An 18071-nucleotide genomic window follows, 5' to 3' on the forward strand; every position below is an offset into this window, starting at 1 on the left:
GGGCAGAACTTCATCCACCCCTTACTTGGATAAAACTGTCATAAGGAGACATGCCAAAGCCAGGATTCTCGTGCCCTCAGTACACAGGGAACTCACTCCAGATGGAAGAAAAACAGTAAAAATGGGGAAATAAGAATACTGATCCGAACTGTTTCTTTTCCTTCTGAGAAAGTAAACTGGAAGCGTTATTGCTGAGGAAGAAGAAAGTTCTGATCCCAAATGTGGGAATCCATCCATCCACTTAGTCTGGTATTTCCCATCCATCGACCTATCCTGATAGACTCCTGCCATTGAACCAGTCTAGTTTTATTCTGGACACCATTCTTTCACACACTGGGGCAATGGGTCTGGCATTGCACAGGGAGCATATTCAAAACATGCTCGAGTGTCCATCACAAGATGGCCTTCACCCTGATGGGTGAAAAATTCATCCAATATTGAGTGTGCTTCAGCTTCAGTGTGTGTTTGAAATGCTTGACACCAGAATCCAGTCTGATTCTTACACCACCTTAAAGACTTTGTCACCTGGATTGACACCATATTATTCCTATCTCTGATATTATCTGTGATATCCCTGTTTCATATATTGATTATTCTTGTGCAATATTGATTTTTGTGCTATTCTGACCATTCATATCCTTGAACCTTTGTACTCTGAATCCCTGACCTTCTCATGCCCTCCATTGTCACATCCTGCTGTACCCTCCGTCTCTACAACCATTCCTTATTGGTTATAACGAGCAGCTATTCTATGTATAAAAGGATTCTTTTGCAGTCAGTCCTTTTCTTTTCAAAGGCATTTGTCTGAAATCTAGCTCAGAGGCCTACAAACAAAGCCACAACTTCTATTCATTGTGTTAGGAAGTTAGACTGGCCTCTGTGGGTCGAAAATGAAGGAATGTGAAGGGTATCATGAATAGCAGCAGTTGTCCCATTCAGAATGCACTTAACATACTTTCACCTTTGACCGTTGGGACTGGTTTCACTTCCCATGTGATGTCAAGACTCGAGTGAATGGAACCCCTGGATCCAATCTATAGCCTGGAATATGGAACAGCCTCAGAAGCCTTCAGCAATTAGATTATCACAGATGGATAGGATAAAACCCTGGTCTAGAAGCTCAAACTAAATCAAAAATAATTTCAAACTAACAACATGAGTGAGATGTGGTCAATGCACCTCATGGAAAACATCTCAGTTCATATTGGACAGGGTCGCTTAGCATCTAGAACCTACTCCTGCTGATCTATTCATGTCTCGCTCCTTCTCCATTTCAGACGGCTTCAGTTAGAACTGAAACTAGTAAAGAGGAGGGATAGTCAGGTAAAGGTAAATTTATTTAAAGGACTACCACCCTACCCACACTCACCAACCTCATCTACCCTACCCACCCTCACTGATCAACCTACCCTATCCACCCTACCCACACTCACCAACCTCAGCTACCCTACCCACCCTCACTGATCAACCTACCCTATCCACCCTACCCACACTCACCAACCTCATCTACCCTACCCACCCTCACTGATCAACCTACCCTATCCACCCTACCCACACTCACCAACCTCATCTACCCTACCCACCCTCACTGATCAACCTACCCTATCCATCCTACCCAGACTCACCAACCTCATCTACCCTACCCACCCTCACTGATCAACCTACCTATCCACCCTACCCACACTCACCAACCTCATCTACCCTACCCACCCTCACTGATCAACCTACCCTATCCACCCTACCCACACTCACCAACCTCAGCTACCCTACCCACCCTACCCACATTCACCAACCTCACCTATCCTACCCACCCTATCCACCCTCAATGACCTCACCTACCCTACTCACCCTACCCACACTCACCAACATCACCTACCCTTCCCACACTTGCTAATCAACCTACCCTAACCACCCTACCCATCTTCAATAACCTCACCTACCCTACCCACCCTACCCACACTCACTGACTTCACCTACCCATTCACTATCTTTCACACTGGACATTTAGATTTATCATATAGCAGCTAGTGCTGTAACAAGGGGACATGTCTTGTCTCTCTCTCCCCCCCCCCCCCCCCCCTCCCACCACCGCAGAGTGACATCACACCGCTACAATGGAGTTCTCCAATGGATGCTGCACTCCACAGGCTTGGAAGACCCAGCAACAAGTGCGGATCAGCATCAAGGTGTGGGAACGTTTGAGTGGAGCAGCGATTCCATTGTGATTGCTGCTTAGTGGAAGATCTGGGTGTCTGGCAGAGTACAAATCAGGAAATTATAAATGCATGTAACGAGAGGAATGTAATAATCATGAGAGGATCTTTAGTATTCGCAATAAAGTGGGTGAACTTGCAGCGTGGATCAGTACCTGGGACTTCGATGTTGTGGCTATTTCAGAGACATGGATAGAGCAGGGGCAGGAATGGATGCTGCAGGTCCCGGGGTTCAAATGTTTTAGTCGAAGTAGGGAAGGAGGTAGAAGAGGGGGAGGGGTAGCATTATTGGTCAGAGATTGTATCACAGTGTCAGAGAGGAGGTTTGATGAGGACTTATCTGTTGAGGTAGTATGGGCGGAGATTAGAAATAGGAGAGGAGAGGTCACCCTGTTGGGAGTCTTTTATAGACCTCCTAAAAGTTCTAGAGAGGTTGAGGAAAGGATTGCGGAGTCAATCCTGCTTAGGAGTGAAAGTAATAGGGCAATTGTTATGGGGGATTTTAACTTGACTAATATTGACTGGAATTGTTATAGCTCTAGCTCGTTAGAGGGGTCAGTTTTTGTTCAAAGCGTGCAGGAAGGTTTTTTGACTCAGTATGTAGACAGGCCAACTAGAGGTGAGGCTATATTGGATCTGGTGCTGGGAAATGAGCCAGACCAGGTGCTAGACTTGGAAGTTGGTGTGCATTTTGGTGATAGTGACCACAATTCGGTTACGTTCACCTTAGTGATGGAAAGGGATAGGCATGAACCTCGGGCCAGTGGTTTTAGCTGGGGGAAGGGTAATTATGAGGCTAGTAGGAGAGAATTAGGAAACATAGGTTGGACTAGGAGATTACAGGGACTGGGAACGTCCGACATGTGGAGTTTTTTCAAGGAGCAGCTACTGTGAGTCTGTGATAGGTATGTCCCTGTCAGGCAAGGAGGAATTGGTAGGGCTAGGGAACCGTGGTGCACCAAAAAAGTTTCTTTGTTGGTTAAAAAGAAAAAGGAGGCTTATGTTCGGATGAGACGTGAGCACTCGGGTAGTGCACTAGAAAGCTTTAGATTGGCTAAGAGGGAGTTGAAGAGCGAGCTTAGAAGGGCTAAAAGGGGACATGAGAAGACTTTGGCGGATAGGGTTAAAGAGAATCCTAAAGCGTTCTATAGGTATGTCAAGAACAGAAGGTTGGTTAGGGCAAGTTTAGGGCCAGTTATAGATGGCAGAGGGAAGTTATGTGTGGAACCGGAGGAGATTGGTGAAGCATTGAACCAATATTTCTCTTCGGTGTTCACGCAAGGGGACATGAATATAGCTGAGGAGGACACTGGGTTGCAAGGGAGTAGAATAGACAGTATTACAGTTGATAAGGAGGATGTGCAGGATATTCTGGAGGGTCTGAAAATAGATAAATCCCCTGGTCCGGATGGGATTTATCCAAGGATTCTCTGGGAGGCAAGAGAAGTGATTGCAGAGCCTCTGGCTCTGATCTTCAGGTCGTCGTTGGCCTCTGGTATAGTACCAGAAGATTGGAGGTTAGCGAATGTTGTCCCATTGTTTAAGAAGGGGAACAGAGACTTCCCCGGGAATTATAGACCGGTGAGTCTCACTTCTGTTGTCGGCAAGATGTTGGAAAAAATTATAAGGGATAGGATTTATAGTTATTTGGAGAGTAATGAATTGATAGGTGATAGTCAGCATGGTTTTGTGGCAGGTAGGTCGTGCCTTACTAACCTTATTGAGTTTTTTGAGAAAGTGACCAAGGAGGTGGATGGGGGCAAGGCAGTGGACGTGGTATATATGGATTTTAGTAAGGCGTTTGATAAGGTTCACCATGGTAGGCTTCTGCAGAAAATGCAGATGTATGGGATTGGGGGTGATCTAGGAAATTGGATCAGGAATTGGCTAGCGGATAGGAAACAGAGGGTGGTGGTTGATAGTAAATATTCATCATGGAGTGCGGTTACAAGTGGTGTACCTCAGGGATCTGTTTTGGGGCCACTGCTGTTTGTAATATTTATTAATGATCTGGATGAGGGTATAGTTGGGTGGATTAGCAAATTTGCTGATGACACCAAAGTCGGTGGTGTGGTAGACAGTGAGGAAGGGTGTCGTAGTTTGCAGGAAGACTTAGACAGGTTGCAAAGTTGGGCCGAGAGGTGGCGGATGGAGTTTAATGCGGAGAAGTGTGAGGTAATTCACTTTGGTAGGAATAACAGATGTGTTGAGTATAGGGCTAACGGGAGGACTTTGAATAGTGTGGAGGAGCAGAGGGATCTAGGTGTATGTGTGCATAGATCCCTGAAAGTTGGGAATCAAGTAGATAAGGTTGTTAAGAAGGCATATGGTGTCTTGGCGTTTATTGGTAGGGGGATTGAATTTAGGAGTCGTAGCGTTATGTTGCAACTGTACACAACTCTGGTGCGGCCGCACTTGGAGTACTGTGTGCAGTTCTGGTCCCCACATTACAGGAAGGATGTGGAGGCTTTGGAGAGGGTGCAGAGGAGGTTTACCAGGATGTTGCCTGGTATGGAGGGGAGATCCTATGAGGAGAGGCTGAGGGATTTGGGATTGTTTTCGCTGGAAAGGCGGCGGCTAAGAGGGGATCTTATTGAAACATATAAGATGATTAGAGGTTTAGATAGGGTGGATAGTGATAGCCTTTTTCCTCTGATGGAGAAATCCAGCACGAGGGGGCATGGCTTTAAATTGAGGGGGGGTAGTTATAGAACCGATGTCAGGGGTAGGTTCTTTACCCAGAGGGTGGTGAGGGATTGGAATGCCCTGCCAGCATCAGTAGTAAATGCGCCTAGTTTGGGGGCGTTTAAGAGATCCGTAGATAGGTTCATGGACGAAAAGAAATTGGTTTAGGTTGGAGGGTCACAGTTTTTTTTTAACTGGTCGGTGCAACATCGTGGGCCGAAGGGCCTGTTCTGCGCTGTAATGTTCTATGTTCTATGTTCTATGTTCTTCATACAAAATGGATAAACTAAATTAGCAAAATTAGTTTGGAGGCAAGTTTATGGAATTCAATGTAAGACCATTTTCTAGAACAATATATCATGGCGAAAACCAGGAAACAGTGTTTTTAAAGTTGAGTATTGTGCAATGCGACAGGGTTATTTAGGGGAGAATTTTACAGGTGGTGGGGTTTTTGGCCCAGATGCCCGAAGTGTTGACAGAGAACGTAGTGAAAAATCACAATTTGATTCATCAGAGTCAACAGCGTTTTCTGAAAGGGAAATTAGGTTTGGCAATTTTAGGAGAATGTTGATGGTGTAATTAGCATGGTAGATAACAGAGAATCAACGATTGTAGTTTATGTAAACTTGCAGAATGTGTCACAGTTGTTTGGACATAAGATTAGAGCTCCTGGGATTGGGGATAATATATTTGCATTGATTGATGATTGGCTAATGGACAAAATATGAAGTCGTAATTAACGAGTCATCCCAGGGTGACATGATGTAAATGGTGGAGTGTCGCAAGGATCAACACAGGGATCTCACTATTCGCAATTTACCTTGAATGAGGGGACCAAGTGTAATGTGTCCAAGTTTGCTGACAATACAATTTTAGATGGGGAAACGTAGAAACATAAAAACTAGAAGCAGGAGTAGGCCATTTGGCCTTTCGAGCCTGCTCCACCATTCATTTTGGTCATGGCTGATCATCGAATTCAATATCCTTCCCCCTCATATCCCTTGATCCTTTTCGTCCCAAGAGCTATATCTAATTTCTTCTTGAAATCAGACAACGTTTTGGCCTCAGCTACTTTCTATGGTAGTGAATTCCACACATTCACTACCTTCTGGATTTCTCCTCACCTCAGTTCTAAAAGGTTTACCCCTTATCCTCAAACTATGATCCCTAGTTCTAGAGTCTCCCACCACTGGGAACATTCTTTCTGAATCTACTCTGTCTAACCCGGTTAGAATTTTATAATTTCTATGAGATCCCCTCTCGCTCTTCTAAACTCCAATGAATAAAATCCTAACCAACTTAGTCTCTCCTCTTATGACAGACCTGCCATCCCAAGAATCAGTCTGGTAAACCTTCACTGTAGTTCCTCTATAGCAGAGACATCCTTCCTCAGATAAGGACACCAAAACTGCACACAGTACTCCAGGTATGGCCTCACCAATGCCCTATACAAATACAGCAAAACATCCCTATCCCTATACTCAAATCCTCTCACAATGAAGGCCAATTTACCATTTGCCTTCTGTACTGCCTGCTGTACCTGCGTGCTTACTTTCAGTGACTGATGCATGAGGACACCAAGGTCTCGCTGAGTTTCCACTTCTCTAAATTTAGAACATAGAACATAGAAAGCCACAGCACAAACAGGCCCTTCGGCCCACAAGTTGCGCCGATCACATCCCCACCTCTAGGCCTATCTATAGCCCTCAATCCCATTAAATCCCATGTACTCATCCAGAAGTCTCTTAAAAGACCCCAACGAGTGTGCCTCCACCACCACCGACGTCAGCCGATTCCACTCACCCACCACCCTCTGAGTGAAAAACTTACCCCTGACATCTCCTCTGTACCTACCCCCCAGCACCTTAAACCTGTGTCCTCTCGTAGCAACCATTTCAGCCCTTGGAAATAGCCTCTGGGAGTCTACCCTATCCAGACCTCTCAACATCTTGTAAACCTCTATCAGGTCACCTCTCATCCTTCGTCTCTCCAGGGAGAAGAGACCAAGCTCCCTCAACCTATCCTCATAAGGCATGCCCCCCAATCCAGGCAACATCCTTGTAAATCTCCTCTGCACCCTTTCAATGGCTTCAACATCTTTCCTGTAATGAGGTGACCAGAACTGCGCGCAGTACTCCAAGTGGGGTCTAACCAGGGTCCTATAAAGCTGCAGCATTATCTCCCGACTCCTAAACTCAATCCCTCGATTAATGAAGGCCAGTACGCCGTACGCCTTCTTGACCGCATCCTCCACTTGCGAGGCCGATTTAAGAGTCCTATGGACCCGGACCCCAAGGTCCTTCTGATCCTCTACACTGCTAAGAATGGTACCCTTCATATTATACTGCTGCTTCATCCCATTGGATCTGCCAAAATGGATCACCACACACTTATCCGGGTTGAAGTCCATCTGCCACTTCTCCGCCCAGTCTTGCATTCTATCTATGTCTCGCTGCAACTTCTGACATCCCTCCAAACTATCCACAACACCACCTACCTTGGTGTCGTCAGCAAACTTACCAACCCATCCCTCCACTTCCTCATCCAGGTCATTTATGAAAATGACAAACAGCAAGGGTCCCAGAACAGATCCCTGGGGCACTCCACTGGTCACTGACCTCCATGCAGAGAAAGACCCCTCCACAGCCACTCTCTGCCTTCTGCAGGCAAGCCAGTTCTGGATCCACAAGGCAACAGCCCCTTGGATCCCATGCCCTCTCACTTTCTCAAGAAGTCTTGCATGGGGGACCTTATCGAACGCCTTGCTGAAGTCCATATAGACCATATCCACCGCTCTTCCTTCGTCAATGTGTTTGGTCACATTTTCAAAGAACTCAACCAGGCTCGTAAGGCACGACCTGCCCTTGACAAAGCCGTGCTGACTACTTTTGATCATACTAAACTTCTCTAGATGATCATAAATCCTGTCTCTCAGGATCCTCTCCATCAACTTACCAACCACTGAGGTTAGACTCACCGGTCGGTAATTTCCCGGGCTGTCCCTGTTCCCTTTCTTGAATATAGGGACCACATCTGCAATCCTCCAATCCTCCGGAACCTCTCCCGTCTCCATCGACGATGCAAAGATCATCGCCAAAGGCTCCGCAATCTCCTCCCTCGCCTCCCACAGTAACCTGGGGTACATCCCATCCGGTCCCGGCGACTTACCAACCTTGATGCCATTCAATAGTTCCAACACATCCTCTTTCTTTATGTCCACATGCTCGATCCTTTCTGTCCACCGCAAACCAGCAGTACAACCACCCAGATCCCTTTCCACCGTGAATACCGAGGTAAAGTATTCATTAAGCAGCTCCGCCATTTCTAACGGTTCCGCACAAACTTTTCCCCCTTCACCTTTTAAGGGTCCTATGCCTTCACATCTCATCCTTTTACTCTTGACATATTTGTAGAAAGCCTTGGGATTCTCCTTAATCTTACCCGCCAAGGCCTTCTCATGACCCCTTCTCGCTCTCCTAATTTCCTTCTTAAGCTCCTTCCTACATCCCGTATACTCCTCTAAATCCTTAACACCTCCTAGCTCTCTGAACCTTCTGTACGCCTCTCTTTTCTTATTCACCAGGTTCATCACAACCTTCGTGCACCACGGTTCCCGTACCCTACCAACACCCCCCTGTCTCATCGGAACGTTGTCATGCAGAGCTCCAGACAAACATTCCTTGAAAATCCTCCACTTTCCTTCGGTACTTTTCCCCAAGAATGCCTCCTTCCAATTACACCCATTCAAATAATAATCTGACTTCCTATTATTGCTACCAAAGTGGATAACCTCACATTTATCCACATTATATTGAAATTGCCATGCAGATGCCCACACACTCAGCATGCCCAAATCACACTGAAGCATCTCTGCACCCTCCTCACAGCTCACCCTCCCACCCAACTTGTATCATCTGCAAATTTGGAGATGTTACATTTAGTTCCCTCTTCCAAATCATTAATATATAATGTGAACAGTTGGGGTCCTAGCACAGATCCCTGCGAACCCCACTAGTCACTGACTGCCAATCAGAAAAAGACCCATTTATGCCAACTCTTTGCTTCCTATCTGCTAAGCAGCTTTCTATCCATCTCAAGACATTACCTGCAATCCCGTGTGCTTTAACTTTACATAGTAGTCTGTTATGTGAGACCTTGTCGAAACCCTACTGAAAGTCTAAATAAACCACATCCACTGGTTCTCCTCAGTCAACTCTACCAGTTATATCCTCAAAGAATTCCAACAGATTCGTCAAGCATGATTTCCCCTGTGTGAATCTTTGCTGGCTTTGTGTGATTATACCACTGCCTTCCAAAGGCTGAGTTATGAAATCCTTGATAATAGACTCTAGCAACTTTCCCAGTATCAGCGTTAGGCTCACTGGTCTATAGTTCCCCGTTTTCTCTCTCCCTCCCTTTTTTGAATAGCGGGCTTACATTAGCTACCCTGTAATCTGTAGGAACCAGTCCAGAGTCCAAAGAATTTTGGAAAATAACTACCAATGGATCTACTATTTCCAGGGCCACTTCCTAGTAAACCATGAGGAGGACATTAGGAGATTGCAATTAAAGACGGGTCAATTGTTTAGTCAAGAAGGTGGCAGATGTGTTAAGGTAGGGAGTCTCAAACACCAGCAACCTCAGGGTGAAGTCCATGCTGGATTTTGGGCCTTCTCAGTTCTCAGAGGCAAGGTATTGGTTGGCTTCAACCTCATGCATGTCGTAACATGCCTGTTTCTATCCCTCCCTTATGAGTCTTGTTTGGCCACAGAGTCTGGTTATATTCCTCTGCTATGTTGTTGTTTCTCATTCTAAAGGTCATATAAGAAATCATTCCCAGGGTATGCTGACCGGTCAGTAACTGGGGTAACTGGCATCCACCTTCACTCACCAGCAATGCCTGCAGTGGGCAATGGCTACAGCAGGGCACATTTGGTGAGACTGGCAACATGTTGTGACTAAGGTTCAGGTTGGGCCCAGCTTGGTTGGGTTGGATGGGGTGGGGTCAAGGGTCACTCGGTCCATGCGGAGCGTAGGAATGACAGGCATGAGATACTGCATGGAAGCATCCATTTTGGTCTTCGTTCTACCATTGGCCACAGGGCACATTTGGAATTCTACCTGCTACTGTGGACTTGAGGTTAATTAATTAGGTTAATTGTGGTTAATTAATTAGGTTAAATTATTGAACTTTTAATTATGCACCTCTCCTATGGGGTAGTCTTGCATGGCCCGCTTAAAGAAACATCCGATTTTCGGTATTTGGATAGCTGGATTTGAGGTACTGTACCTGCATAACAATGGTGACGTGGGAAATCTTTCAATCATCGTACCAAAGTGAGAGTGGTAAATGTTGGTATTGAGAGAGATCTGGGTGTTCTTGTACACAAATCACATCGAATTAACACGCAGGCATTGCAAGCAATTAGGAAGGTAAACAGTATGTTGGCCTTTATTGCAAAGGGATTGGAGTCCAAGAGTAAGGAAGCCTTGCTGCGATTGCATATGACATTGATGAGACCACATCTGGTGTAGTCTCCTTACCCAAGGAAAGATGTATTTACCTTAGGAGTGCATCAAAGTTTCACTAGGTCCATCCCTGAGATAAGTAGGCTGACCAGTGAGGGGAGAGTGAGTGAATAATTTGGGTCAATAGTTCTGGAGCTCAGAAGAATGAGGAGTGACCTTATTGAAATATAGAAATTTCTAACAGGCTCAATGCAAGGAGGCTGATTCTCAAGGCTCAAGAGGCAAGAACTAGCAGTCTTACTCTCAGGATAAAGGGGTCAATCATTTAGGACTGGGGTGAGGAGAACTTTCTTCACTTAGAGGGAATGGTGGTATAGTGGTGAGATCACTGAACTAATAACTCTGGGGCATGGGTTCAAATCCCACTACGGTATCTGGTAGAATTTAAATTCAACTCATAAAAATCTGGAATATAAAGCTAGTTTCAGTAACAGTGACCATGACAACCATCATTAGTTGTGGTTAAAAACCCTTCTGGTTGAGTATTGTCCTTTTATGAAAGAAAGAAAATCTGCCATCCTTACCTGGTCTGGCCTACATGTGACTCCAGACCCACAGCAATGTGGTTTATTCTTAATTTCCCTCTGAAATGGTTCAAGATGTGGGCAACCAATGCTGGCTTTGCCAGTAATGCCCACATCCCACAAAAGAATAAAGAAACAAAGAGTGAACATTGGAAGTCCCCAATCCAGAGGAATGTGGATGCTTAGGCAATGGGTGGGATTTTCTGGTCCAGTCCACCCTGAGGTCAGTGGACCTCTCAATTTCCGCCCATGACAATTCCTGCGGCAGGCGGAATTAGAAATTTTAAAAATGTGTTCAAGACAGAGATGAAAAGATTTTTGGCACAAAAGGAATCGAGGGATATGGGAATAAGGCAGGAAAGTTGAGTTGATTTACATAGAACATTAACCAACATCTTATTGAATGAAAGCAGGTTCGTATAGACTATTCCTGCTCCTATTTCTTTACTCCATATTGGACAGGGTCAATTAGTATTTTGGTCTTACTTCATTCTGTATATGGCCACACCCCTACTGAACTCTCTCAGTTAGTGCCTGGGACCTGTTTCTATTGGACAGGGTCAATTAGTATCTATGGATTGGCTTGCTGTTGGATAGGGTCAATGAAAATCTAGGAGCTGCTCCTTGCTGGACAAGGTCAATTCATGTCTTGGCCCTACTCTGTATTGGACTCAGTTTATTCTGCGTCTACTCTATCGGATAGGTTTATTCCGTGTCTATTTTGTATCGGACCGGGTTTATTCCGTATTGGATGAGTTTAATCTGTATCTACTTTGTATCGGACTGGGTCAATTCAGATCAATGGCTTGTTCTTCACTGGACAGTCAATTCAGGTCTGAGATAGGAATGTTGTAGCTCTCCCTTCCCTAACTTTCACCAACACGTACAAAGCTCAGAACAGTTGCTATCTCTGGCGATGTGTTAACTGAAATAAAGGGCTCCCACCCTGACACAAAACCAATTCATCCAGTGGGGCTGGAGGCTGAGACAATGACTGTATATTATCCTTGGCTACTTGCACACTAAACACTCCTCTGTTTTATGGGTATGCGTCTCAGAAGCGCAGGAAATTATTGAAAGGCTTGCTCCTGTTGCCATGGCGCCCAGCCTCCCTCCTCATTGCCACTGCTGTCCCCACACTAACGTATCTGTGCTGAAACCTCCCATTGTGGATCACAACTTCTGAGGAATCAGTCACACAGACTCACAGAAAAGCAGTGACCCTTTCCAAAGGCTTTCAAAAGGAATCACTCACAAAAAATATCATAGAGCTCATCTTAGCAAGTTTCAGGGAGGGGAAATAGAGAATTCTTTTCATTTTGCACACAATCAGCTCCCTCTGTTGGTTGACTAACAATACCCTGTCCCCAGTCACTATGCTGGTTATATAGGACCACCCCCCAGACCAGATTGATTCACGGAGCCTTGATCATGAGCAGCACTTGGAAATGTGCTCCTCCTGTGTGATTTAGTCCCCTCATCGCCTTGCTGATTGAACGCTGTTAAGTGGACTTGGAAGCAGAGAGTTTAGGAGTGGGACACAGCTCTCTGAGTTTACAGCAGTCCCAAGGCTGCCATCAACAGCAGGTAGGTCAGTGTACAGACCGCTGTGGTTCTTTGCAACTCACAGTGGGGCAAGCAGTGCGTCGGCAAGGGACAACGCTGTATCAGAAGGAAAGGCAGCTGAGGTAGAGTGGCAGAGAGGGGATCAGATGGGGGAGAAGAATAGTGCGGACGAAAGACAGGAGGGCGATGGAAGACACAGACAAACAGGAGGAAAAGTACAGAGAGATAGAGAGAAGAGATGAAATGACAGACTGATAGAGTGAATGAGTGAAGAAAAAGAGAGACTCATACGACTGAGAAAGGAAAGGCATTGTCTGGAGGTGATAGAAAAGCGAAAGGGAGTGGGAGAGAGAGGGCAGAGGAGCGGGAGGGAAAAAATTACCCAAGAATTATTTTCTATTCTGCATTTGAACTACTTGCTGCAAACCCTGAGAGTTGTGTTTTGAACAGCATCACATTACACTGTGACTTACTGGAGAGTGAAACCTAGTTACGACACAGCAAATATATATATAAGCTGCTGCTTATGACAAAAATATCAATTAACCCTTTAAGGTGTGAGAAGAGTGGGTGCGTTCATTCTCATGTCCACTGATTGGAAGCTTCTTGATATAGGAAAGTCCGCTCACTAGGACACCAACATTGCTAACTGGCAGAGTGGGTATTTTAAAACCACAACTGCTGCAGTCAGTGGTGAGACAGATAAACTCCTTCCTGATCTGAGTCACTACCTGAGGTCAGGGATGTTGTGGATGTTTTCACCCACAGTAACAGTTTTAAAGCAGCCTGTTCAGATAGAGACTGGAGCCTCATCCCCAAATAAAACTCAAAATCGCTTTCATATTGGAAAATGCAACAACAAGAAGCAAACTACAGAAAACAGGGAGGACACCCGAATAAAGGAGGAGTGTAGAGACTGAAGGACAAGTGGCTGGGTCTGGGAGAGAAAAGAAAACACTGGAGGGAGGAAAAACTGAGGTACAAAAGCAGAAAGAAATGATCAAAAAATAGTGAAATACAAGAGACAGAGAGAGACAGAGAGAGAGGATGGAGGAGAGAAAGAGAGAGAGAATTTAAAAAGGGGGAAGAGAAGACAGGAAGAAGGAGAAGGAAAATGTTCATAAGTTCAAAAGATATAGGAGCAGAATTAGGCCATTTGGCCCATTGAGTCTGCTCTGCCATTCGATCATGGCGAATATGCTCCTCATCCCCATTTTCCTGCCTTCTTCCCCAGGACCTTTCAACCCATTATCAATTAAAAATCTGTCCAACTCTTCCTTAAATTTTGGGGCAGCACAGAGGGGAGGCAAAGAGACAGAAAGGAGATTGAAAACAAAGGGAAAGAGAGAAAAGGGAACAGAAAGAAAAAGAAAGAAGTCAGAGAGAGAATTGGAGAGAGAGAGAATTGGAAACAGAGAGAGACACACACAATGTAGGCAAAAGAAATACAGGAGGTGGTGAGAAACAATGTTAGAGAGGGGGAATGTGGAAAGAGTGAGACAAAGAGACAGAAGGGCAGAGGCAGAGAGAAAGACATAAAGGAAAATAAAGAATTGGAGATTAAAGGAAGGAGATCAGAGAGGAGGTTGCAAAAGGAAACAAATGAAGAGAATGAGGAAACAGAAACTGGGGGAAACTGAACTCAGAAAGAGAAAGGAAGGTGAAAAAATATATATGTTGAGGAGGCAAGACAAAGAGAAAAGAGAGAGAAAAGAAAGTGACAAAAACAGGATTTGAGACAGAGCGACTATGGTGTCTGTGAGAGAGATGGAGACACTGTGGGGAGCATGGCAGAGAGGAATCAGAAAGAGAAAGAGAGGAAAGTAGGCACGCAGAAAAAAGAGAGAGACTGAAGGTAATAGAGTGCATACATAAGTGGAGAAAGACAGAAAAAAGAGGGAAAAAAGAGTAGACAGAGAGAGGAAGATGGGAGAGAGTCAGAGACGGGAAGTCACAAAGAGAGGGGACAGATGAAGAATGGAGAAGAAAATAGAAAAGGGAACCAGAGAGAAGGTAGCGATTCAGGGAAAATGGAGGTCAACACAAAGAAGAACTAGAGACAGGGAAGGGCAGAGAAGAATTATCGAAAAAGAGAGAGAAATTTCAGAGAGAGAGTGAAATATCAGAGAGAGAGAGAAATATTAGAGAGAGAGAGAGACATATCAGAGAGAGAAATATCAGAGGGGGCGAAATATCAGAGAGAGAGAGAGAAACATCAGAGAGAGAGAGACAGAAATATTAGAGAGAGAGAGAGAGAAATATCAGAGAGAGAGAAATATCAGAGAGAGAGAGAGAAATATCAGAGAGGGAGAGTAATATCAGAGAGAGGGAGAGAAATATCAGAGAGAGAGAGAGAGATAAATATCAGAGAGAGAGAGAGAGAAATATCAGGGAGAGAGAAATTTCAGAGAGAGAGAGAAATATCAGAGAGAGAGAGAGAAATATCAGAGAGAGAGAGAGAAATATCAGAGAGAGAGAGAGAAATATCAGAGAGAGAGAGAGAGAAATATCAGAGAGAGGGAGAGAAATATCAGAGAGAGAGAGAGAAATATCAGAGAGAGAGAGAAATATCAGAGAGAGAGTGAAATATCAGAGGGAGAGAGAGAGAAACATTAGAGAGAGAGAGTGAAATATCAGAGAGAGAGAGAAATATCAGAGAGAGAGAGAAATATTAGAGAGAGAGAGAGACATATCAGAGAGAGAAATATCAGAGAGTGCGAAATATCAGAGAGAGAGAGAGATAAATATCAGAGAGAGAGAGAGAAATATCAGGGAGAGAGAGATATCAGAGAGAGAGAGAAATATCAGAGAGAGAGAAATATCAGAGAGAGAGAGAGAGAGAAATATCAGAGAGAGAGAGATATCAAAGAGAGAGAAATATCAGAGAGAGAGAGAAATATCAGAGAGAGAGAGAGAAATATCAGAGAGAGAGTGAAATATCAGAGAGAGAGAGAGAAATATCAGATAGAGAGAAATATCAGAGAGAGAGAAATATCAGAGAGAAAGAGAGAGAGAAATATCAGAGAGAGAGAAATATCAGAGAGAGAGAGAGAAATATCAGAGAGAGAGAGAGAGAAATATCAGAGAGAGAGAGAGAGAAATATCAGAGAGAGTGAGAGAAATATCAGAGAGAGAGAGAGAAATATCAGGAAGAGAGAAATATCAGAGAGGGAGAGAAATATCAGAGAGAGGGAGAGAAATATCAGAGAGAGAGAGAGAGAGAGAAATCAGAGAGAGAGAGAGAGAAATATCAGAGAGAGAGAGAGAGATAAATATCAGAGAGAGAGAGAGAGAAATATCAGAGAGAGAGAGGGAGAGAAATATCAGACAGAGAGAGAGAGAAATATCAGAGAGAGGGAGAGAAATATCAGAGAGAGAGAGAAATATCAGAGAGAGAGAGAGAAATATCAGAGAGAGAAATATCAGAGAGAGAGAGAGAAATATCAGAGAGAGAGAGAAATATCAGAGAGAGAGAGAGAGAAATATCAGAGAGAGAGAGAGAAATATCAGAGAGAGAGAGAGAAATATCAGAGATAGAGAGAAATATCAGAGAGATAGAGAGAAATATCAGAGAGAGAGAGAAATATCAGAGAGAGAGAGAAACATCAGAGAGCGAGAGAGAGAAATATGAGAGAGAGAGAAATATCAGAGAGAGAGAAATATCAGAGAGAGAGTGAGAAATATCAGAGAGAGAGAAATATCAGAGAGAGAGAGAAATATCAGAGAGAGAGAGAGAAATATCAGAGAGAGAGAGAAATATCAGAGAGGGAGAGAGATATCAGAGAGAGAAACATCAGAGAGAGAGAGAGAAATATCAGAGGGAGAGTAATATCAGAGAGAGGGAGAGAAATATCAGCGAGAGAGAGAGATAAATATCAGAGAGAGAGAGAGAAATATCAGGGAGAGAGAGATATCAGAGAGAGAGAGAAATATCAGAGAGAGAGAGAGAAATATGAGAGAGAGAGAAATATCAGAGAGAGAGAGAAATATCAGAGAGAGGGAGAGAAATATCAGAGAGAGAGAGGGAAATATCAGAGAGAGAGAGAGAGAGAGAGAAATATCAGAGAGAGAGAGAAATATCAGAGAGTGAGAGAAATATCAGAGAGAGAGAGAGAGAAATATCAGAGAGAGAGAGAAATATCAGAGAGAGAGAAATATCAGAGAGAGAGAGAGAAATATCACAGAGAGAGAAATATCAGAGAGAGAGAAATATCAGAGAGAGAGAGAGAGAAATATCAGAGAGAGAGAGAGAGAGAGAAATATCAGAGAGTGAGAAATATCAAAAAGAGAGAGAGAAAGATCAGAGAGAGAGAGAGAGAAATATCAGAGAGAGAGAAGTATCAGAGAGAGAGAAATATCAGAGAGAAAGAGAGGGAGAAATATCGGAGAGAGAGAAATATCAGAGAGAGAGAGAGAAATATCAGAGAGAGAGAGAGAGAAATATCAGAGAGAGATAGAGAAATATCAGAGAGAGAGAAATATCAGAGAGAGAGAGAGAAATATCAGAGAGAGAGAGAGAAATATCAGAGAGAGAGAGAGAAATATCAGAGAGAGAGAAATATCAGAGAGAGAGAGAAATATCAGAGAGAGAGTGAAATATCAGAGAGAGAGAGAAATATCAGAGAGAGAGAGAAATATCAGAGAGAGATAGAGAAATATCAGAGAGAGAGAAATATCAGAGAGAGAGAGAGAAATATCAGAGAGAGAGAGAGAAATATCAGAGAGAGAGAAATATCAGAGAGAGAGAGAAATATCAGAGAGAGAGAGAGAAATATCAGAGAGAGAGAGAGAAATATCAGAGAGAGAGAAATATCAGAGAGAGAGAAATATCAGAGAGAGAGAGAGAAATATCAGAGAGAGAGAGAAATATCAGAGAGAGAGAAATATCAGAGAGAGAGAGAAAGATCAGAGAGAGAGAGAGAGAAATATCAGAGAGAGAAATATCAGAGAGAGAGAAATATCAGAGAGAGAGTGAAATATCAGAGAGAGAGAGAGAAATATCAGAGAGAGAGAGAGAAATATCAGAGAGAGAGAAATATCAGAGAGAGAGTGAGAAATATCAGAGAGAGAGAAATATCAGAGAGAGAGTGAAATATCAGAGAGAGAGAGAGAAATATCAGAGAGAGAGAAATATCAGAGAGAGAGTGAGAAATATCAGAGAGAGAGAAATATCAGAGAGAGAGAGAAATATCAGAGAGAGAGAGAGAAATATCAGAGAGAGAGAGAAATATCAGAGAGGGAGAGAGATATCAGAGAGAGAAACATCAGAGAGAGAGAGAGAAATATCAGAGGGAGAGTAATATCAGAGAGAGGGAGAGAAATATCAGCGAGAGAGAGAGATAAATATCAGAGAGAGAGAGAGAGAGAGAGAGAAATATCAGAGAGAGAGAGAAATATCAGAGAGTGAGAGAAATATCAGAGAGAGAGAGAGAGAAATATCAGAGAGAGAGAGAAATATCAGAGAGAGAGAAATATCAGAGAGAGAGAGAAATATCAGAGAGAGAGAGAGAAATATCAGAGAGAGAGAGAAATATCAGAGAGAGAGAAATATCAG

At 43.9% G+C, this 18071-nt stretch overlaps 2 protein-coding genes across 3 annotated transcripts in view; one reads left to right on the plus strand and one right to left on the minus strand.

Moving 5' to 3' along the window:
- Positions 1–18071, minus strand: part of LOC144491419 (LIM and senescent cell antigen-like-containing domain protein 2) — a 249554-nt gene that overhangs the window by 32501 nt on the left and 198982 nt on the right. The window lies entirely within an intron of this gene.
- The window catches only part of LOC144484408 (uracil nucleotide/cysteinyl leukotriene receptor-like), a 98906-nt gene continuing 93203 nt past the window's right edge, over positions 12369–18071 (plus strand). The window contains exon 1 of the mRNA XM_078202946.1: positions 12369–12538. The gene's annotated coding sequence lies outside the window, so the exon portion shown is untranslated. The remainder of the gene's footprint in view (positions 12539–18071) is intronic.

Source organism: Mustelus asterias, chromosome 3 (assembly GCF_964213995.1).
Source record: "Mustelus asterias chromosome 3, sMusAst1.hap1.1, whole genome shotgun sequence".
Lineage (NCBI taxonomy): Eukaryota > Metazoa > Chordata > Chondrichthyes > Carcharhiniformes > Triakidae > Mustelus > Mustelus asterias.